The following is a 6,741-nucleotide window of genomic DNA, read 5'->3' on the forward strand; positions in this document are numbered from 1 at the left end:
GGGGAAGACCAGAGAAAGCAGAGCTTGAGCCACCTGCCTGCTTTCTGCACCAGGCCAAAAGGGGCCTGTGTATTGCCATGGCTTTTGTAGAATGCTGCTGCCATAGCATTCTGGGCTGTTTATGACCAGGTGGCTGCTGAGTGGACAGCTGGTATGGACACAGAGCCCTGTGAGGTCACAGAGGGACAGCCAATTGGGATGCTCCTGTTAGACTCAGGGAGAGTCCAACCCCGTGGAGGGGAGTCACACCGTCATTGGCAAAACAAGTCAAACGCAGAGGCTGCAATAAGCATGAGGATTTTATTGAGCATTCGCGAATGGGCAACAGAGTCTCTGGAGGCATCCAGGACTCTGCGCGCCCCAAGCAGGTTAAAGCACCTTTTTAAAGGACAAAACCGCAAACTTCGCATAACAGCTGGCATTTTACTTTAAGATTAGAATCTCTTTTATTCCTGCAGCTGCCTGCTCCGGCCTTGCTACCTTATCTCTTTTATTCCTGCAGCTGCCTGCTCCGGCCTGGGAAACTGAAACTTTTACTTCCTTCATGAAATAGCTTTTCTATATTTATTCCAACATGTCTCTACTCTTGCTCAGCAGAAAGCAATATACAGAAGCAAAATCAAGCGGTTATTCTAAGCTCTTACATTCCCCCCCTTTTTTTTAGGACATATTTTTATCTTAAAATATAAGCATTAGCAGGCATTTTCTTGTACAGGCTGATATTGGCTGGTTAATACAAAGGCTTGAATTATTGACAATCCTTTTTTTATGAACTGTAATAAACGATTAATAATGCAAGGTCCCATAGTTAAAAGGAGTAATAACAATATTAAAGGTCCTGTTATAGCAGAGATGAGAGTGGTTAGCCAGGGTGATTGAGAGAATATGTTTTTAAACCATCCTTTTTGGGCTGACAATTCTTTCTGTCTTTTATTTAATCTGTCTCTGAGTCGATCTAAAGTCTCAGTCACACTTCCAGTTTGGTCAGCATAGAAACAACACTCTTCCTTTAAGGCGGCACACAATCCTCCTTCTTTTAACAATAGCAAATCTAGTCCTCTCCTGTTTTGCAACACTACTTCAGACAGAGAGGTAAGAGACTCTTTTAGTCCTCTGACTGACTGTTCTAAGGCCTGTAGATCTTCATTCATAGCCTGGTGTAGTCCTTGGTAATAGTCTGTTCTCGACAGAGCAGTTGCTCCGGTGGCTATGCCAGCGGCTATTCCTCCTGTACCTAGTAACACGGCTAGAGTAATAGAGACAGGCTCTCGCTTGGCCCTCCCTGGATGTTCATAGGCAGCTAGAACAGTCTCAGACGGAAGGTACGTTATTCTTGGCCACAATTGAACAAGCACACAGAAGTCTTTGGTGACGTTAAGAACCTGTGCCGAGATACAAGGGGTCAGACCAGTGTTGCATGCCCAATAGATTCCATTAGGTGGTGTCAGATAATAATTTCCTATGGGGACATTTAAACTCTGGTTACATAGTCTAGATTTTATTGAATTTTTTCTTATACATAGACCTGTCCCACTGACATCAGTAAGTGTCAGTTCGTGCCCCATGGTGCTGCAGACTGGAGATGGGCTACTGGAGTTTGTTAAGTTTGCTATTGTGGCTATTCCTTCATAATAAGGTGGACTGGGGTTGAGGCATAGCCAGCAGTCCCTGGCTCTTTCGGGATCTGAAGAGTTAAGGGCTAGAAAGGCTCCTTTAACTAGATTTATGAGTCTTTCTCTCGTGCTTTTCGGCACTATAGTGGGGGAGGCCGGCGTGCTAGTTTGTGGAGTTATTGTGTGGTTGAAAAATGGCCTTATAGGATGTTGAGGCTGTTGTCCTGACGGCCCGCGGAAGGCAGGCAGGACATGATTTGGGCCAATAGACTGGGTGGCTAAGGGCTCTATTTGGCGGGAGATAGTGAACAGAGTAAATGCGTCCCACCCTTCTCTGTAGAGCCGCAATCCCCATACTCTCGTCTTAGTCCAGTCAGCTTTTTCTCCGGCCGAGGTGAAAGAAATAACTAAAGGATTGCATCTGCCACCTGGGGTGCTCCCCGTTCTTCTAGTCACACTATCAAAGCATGGTCCGCAGTTTTGTTTCCAGTGACCCTGGCCGCAAATCCAGGGCCCTGTCCCTGAATACCCTGGAATATTTTCTCTCTTGACTGAGATGAGGTCAGTTGATTCAGTGAGCCAATACACTGTCCCGGTAGTTTCACAACCCCAACTAGCACAGTATCCTTCTTCGGCCCCCCTATATTGCTTGATTTTGGCTTTGCTACGGTCACTCCCCGGACAAACGTAAAAGGGTCTGGCTCTGGTGTGTAACCGTCCCAGTACATTCTCACAGCCATACGCGTTCCGACTATTAGTTCCTGAATAAGGGAGACCGGGAGTCTCCCATGCTCCTCCAACTAGGTCACATAGATCAAAATATAACTTGGGAAAGGTAACATCAACCGGTCCAATGACTTGAGTGCTATTTATGACTGTTCCTATTTCCAAACTACTGATTTTCCAGGTAATTTTATGGGGGGTATGTGGGTTATAATCTGACAATGAACATGGAAGAGATAGCAAAGTCAAAAAGTACATTTTTAAGCACGAGTCAGTCTTATCTTTAGAGGATTTGGGGTTCGTTGAAGTTTCTATTCTGGTTCCTGGTCAGTCCCTGTAGTCCCTGTTGCTGGCTGATCCTTGGCGTGTTTCACGTGGGAGGCATGTACCCAGGCGGCAATTCCGTCGACTTTCAGGGCGGTTGGAGTAGTCAGTAGGACAGTAAAGGGTCCTTTCCACCGTGGTTCTAAGGTTTTTGTCTGGTGTCTCCGGACATACACCTGGTCTCCTTCCTTGAACGGGTGAGGGCACGGTGGAATGTCTTTGTCCTTGTAGGCCTCTGTAAGCGGTTTCCAGATGTACTCTCTCACTGCTCTGAGAGCCTGGAGATACGCCTGTAACGAGGGTGGATGGGGGAACATGGTAGGATCAAAATCACAGAAAGAGGATGCCGGTGGTGGGCTCCCATATAATATTTCAAAGGGAGTCAGCCCATGATATGCAGGAGTGTTGCGCACTCGAAAAAGGGCCATAGGGAGGAGCCGTACCCAGTCTTTTCCGCCAGTCTCTAGGGCTAATTTAGTCAAGGTCTCTTTTAGAGTTCTATTCATTCTTTCTACCTGGCCTGAACTCTGGGGTCGATAAGTACAATGTAGTTTCCAATGAATCCCCAAACTCTTGGCCACCCCCTGACTTACCTGGGAGGCGAAAGCGGGACCGTTATCTGACCCTAATACTTGCCGCAATCCGTACCGGGGAAAAATTTCTTCAAGGAGTTTTTTAACGACTGTCGTGGCCGTTTCATTCTTCGTGGGGTAGGCTTCTACCCAGCCTGAAAAGGTGTCTACAAAAACTAAGAGATATTTATAACCATACAGTCCCGGTTTTACTTCAGTAAAGTCTATTTCCCATTGTATTCCCGGTCGGTGTCCTCGGGCACGGGCTCCTTGGGGGAGTTTTAGTCGCCCTGCGTTTACCTGGGCACAAGGCTTGCATTGGTCCACTGTAATTTGAGTAAGAAACTGCAGGTCAGGAGTTATAAACGGGCATTTCTCATTTGCAAGTAGAGCGTGCATTTTTCTCCGGCTCAAATGAGTGAGGCGGTGGAGGTGTTCAATGATTTCAGTAGCTATGCGATAGGGCAGGATGACCTTGTCTCCTTTTCTCCATGCTTTGCACTTAGCATCCCATTCCCCTTCGAGTTCTTTAATGAGAGCTCTGTCATTATCAGTATATTTAAATGGAACTCCCCAGTTGCAGACTATGTCATCTGTGTTTTGCCTGGTCTCTTCGGGTCCCGTTTTTGAGTTTATTTCCAGGGGTAGGGCTGAGATTGGCTCAGTGGCAACAGTTTTTGCAGTCTGGTCTGCCAGTCTATTTCCTCTAGCTACTGGATCTGTTCCTTTTTGGTGGCCCGGACAATGAATAATGCTCAGTCTTTCAAAAGCCCGTTGTTGTTCTTTTCCCCAGATGAAGGAGTTTTTTTTCCTTCGTTAACATGTACAAGGGAGCGGCCAGCTCCGCAAACCCAGGTATCCACAGCCGGCAGAATCCTGCCGTTCCCAGAAACTCACGTACCTGTCGGGAGTTCCTTGGGACTGGTATAGACGCCACCGTAGCTTTCCTGGCTTCAGTTAACCATCTTTTTCCTCCCTTTATGACATATCCTAGGTAGGTTACCTCCTCTCTGCATATCTGGGCTTTCTTGGCAGATGCCCGATATCCTAGGGCTCCCAATTCACGTAACAGGGCCCTTGTCCCTTCTAGGCAGGCCTCTCTGGTAGGTGCTGCCAGCAAGAGATCATCTACATATTGGAGGAGAGTCAGATTGGGGTTATTTAATCTGAATGCCACCAAGTCCTGATGTAGGGCCTCATCAAAGATGGTGGGGGAATTTTTGAAGCCTTGTGGCAATCGAGTCCAAGTCAGTTGCCCACTTACTCCATGTTCCGGATCTCTCCATTCAAAAGCAAATAAAGGTTGGCTCGCCGGGCTCAGTCTTAAACAAAAGAAAGCATCCTTTAAATCCAGGACACTATACCACACATGGGAGGGAGGCAAGGAGCTGAGAAGGTTATAAGGATTTGGCACAGTGGGATGTATGTCTTCTACACGACTATTTATTTCTCTTAGGTCTTGGACGGGCCTATAGTCATTTGTCCCCGGCTTCTGCACTGGTAGGAGAGGAGTGTTCCACGGTGACCGGCAAGGAATGAGAATTCCCAGTTTTAGCAGTCTGTGGATGTGGGGGCGAATGCCCTCAAAGGCTTTCCTTGACATGGGATATTGTCTGATAGCCACGGGCCCTGCAGTAGCCTTTAGTTGTACGTGTACTGGTGGCTGTTGCACTGACAATCCCATGCCACCCGTCTCTGCCCATGTATCTGGGAATTCAGTCATCCATCTCTCCATGTAAGGTGGGGTTCCCTCTTTGTTAGTTTCAGTTTTTCTAATGGCCTCATGTAGTTTGTATTCATTTTCTAATTTTAGGGTTAAGATGCACAGGGATTTCCCTTGAGGCCCAGTCACTGTTATTTCTTGGTCTTTAAAGTTGATTTGTGCTCCCAGTTTTGTCAGAAGATCTCGTCCCAATAGGGGATAGGGACAATCAGGCACATGTAAAAAGGAGTGAGTGACAGTACCTGTAGCTAAGTCGACCCGCCGATCAGTCGTCCACCGGTACGCGCGTCCTCCTGTGGCTCCCTGTACCCACGAGGTCTTCTGGCTCATAGGTCCATCAGTAGTTGTCAAAACTGAATGTTGAGCCCTGGTGTCTACTAGAAACGTGGTGGGCTTGCCTCCCACAGACAGAGTTAGCCTGGGCTCAGGGGGAGGCTCCTGGCCCCGACTGGCCTAGTCTTTTAAAGTCAAAACTGAGGTCTGCCTTTTCTTGTTTCTAGGATTGTTGGGACAATCCTTTGCCCAATGGCCGTTTTCTTTACAGTAAGCACATTGATCTTTCCCTAAACGGTTTCGCCGCTCACCTCCCTGTTCCTTAAACTGTCTCCCTATCTCAGTTCCCTGGGATGTTATTTGCTTGTTATGAACTACAGTGGCCAAGATACGGCTCAGTTCTTTATTCCGTCGCTTATCTCTCTTATCCTCTCTTTTTTCCTGCATCTTTCTTAGTCTCTCTTCTCTCTCTTCCGGAGTCTCTCTCTTATTGAAAATTTTATCTGCCTCTTTTACTAAGTCCTGCAAGCTATAATTCTGCAATCCTTCTAGTCTTTGTAACTTATTTCGAATGTCTGGTGCCGACTGTCCTATGAAAGCCATAATCACTTCCCCCTGCCTATCTTCACTTGCCGGATCAAACGGTGTATACATGCGGTATGCTTCTATTAGTCTTTTTAAGAATCCCGCGGGAGTCTCCCCAGCTCCCTGTAGAACTGCTCTTACCTTAGCCAAATTAGTGGGTCGCCTTCCGGCACCCTTGAGACCTGCCAACAGAGTCTGGCGATAAAGACGGAGACGCTCCCTACCATTTGGAGTGTTGAAGTCTCAATTAGGTCGGACAAGGGGGAACACTTCATCAATTTCGTTTGGAAGTTGGGTGGGCTGCCCATCAGCCCGAAGGACATTCTTTCTGGCCTCCATCAGCACCCGTTGGACTTCTTCTGTGGTCAGTAGAGTCCGTAACAGCTGCTGACAATCATCCCAAGTCGGCTGGTGCGTCAACAAGATGGACTCGATGAGACCTGTTAATGCTTGGGGGTCTTGGGAGAAAGGAGGGTTATGAGTTTTCCAATTATACAAATCAGAGGCAGAGAAAGGCCAATACTGGACCTGCCCCCCTACAATTCTCAAGGGGTACAATTGTGAAGACCATTGCCCTTCTCCTCTTTCTCCCTCCTTTAATTGAGCGCTGCGTAGCCGCAACCTGGTATGGATTGGGGATCTGGCTTCAGGCTGTTCATTTACAGTGGTGTCTGGAGAGCCCATCTCCCCCGGTCTTCCTCTTGGGGGTTCTCTTTCAGGTTGATGCTCCTGGGGATAAGGTGGAGGAAGTTCAGAGGTCATTAATAGGTCCATCTGACTATCATCAGGCAGGACAGGCTTAGGTCGAGGACGAGTAGCTTCCAGCGGACAGAGGGAAACAAGAGCAGAGGGTTGGGGTTGGGGCGGAGCTGAAGGCGCCGGCAATTCTGGAGAAGGAGGAGGAGGACAGGGTGTGATGAGAAAAGGT

At 47.7% G+C, this 6,741-nt stretch overlaps 1 long non-coding RNA gene across 1 annotated transcript; it reads right to left on the bottom strand.

Moving 5' to 3' along the window:
- Positions 1–4,322: 4,322 nt before the first annotated feature.
- Positions 4,323–5,313, bottom strand: LOC121167737. The gene is made up of 2 exons (XR_005885631.1): positions 5,198–5,313; positions 4,323–4,554 (listed from the first exon to the last, which is right to left on the bottom strand). It is a non-coding gene; the product is annotated as an uncharacterized LOC121167737 (long non-coding RNA).
- Between the last annotated feature and the right edge of the window lie 1,428 nt (positions 5,314–6,741).

The sequence above is a fragment of the Ochotona curzoniae genome, unplaced genomic scaffold (genome assembly GCF_017591425.1).
Source record: "Ochotona curzoniae isolate NIBS_2020 unplaced genomic scaffold, NIBS_Ocur_1.0 contig_1235, whole genome shotgun sequence".
Classification (NCBI taxonomy): domain Eukaryota; kingdom Metazoa; phylum Chordata; class Mammalia; order Lagomorpha; family Ochotonidae; genus Ochotona; species Ochotona curzoniae.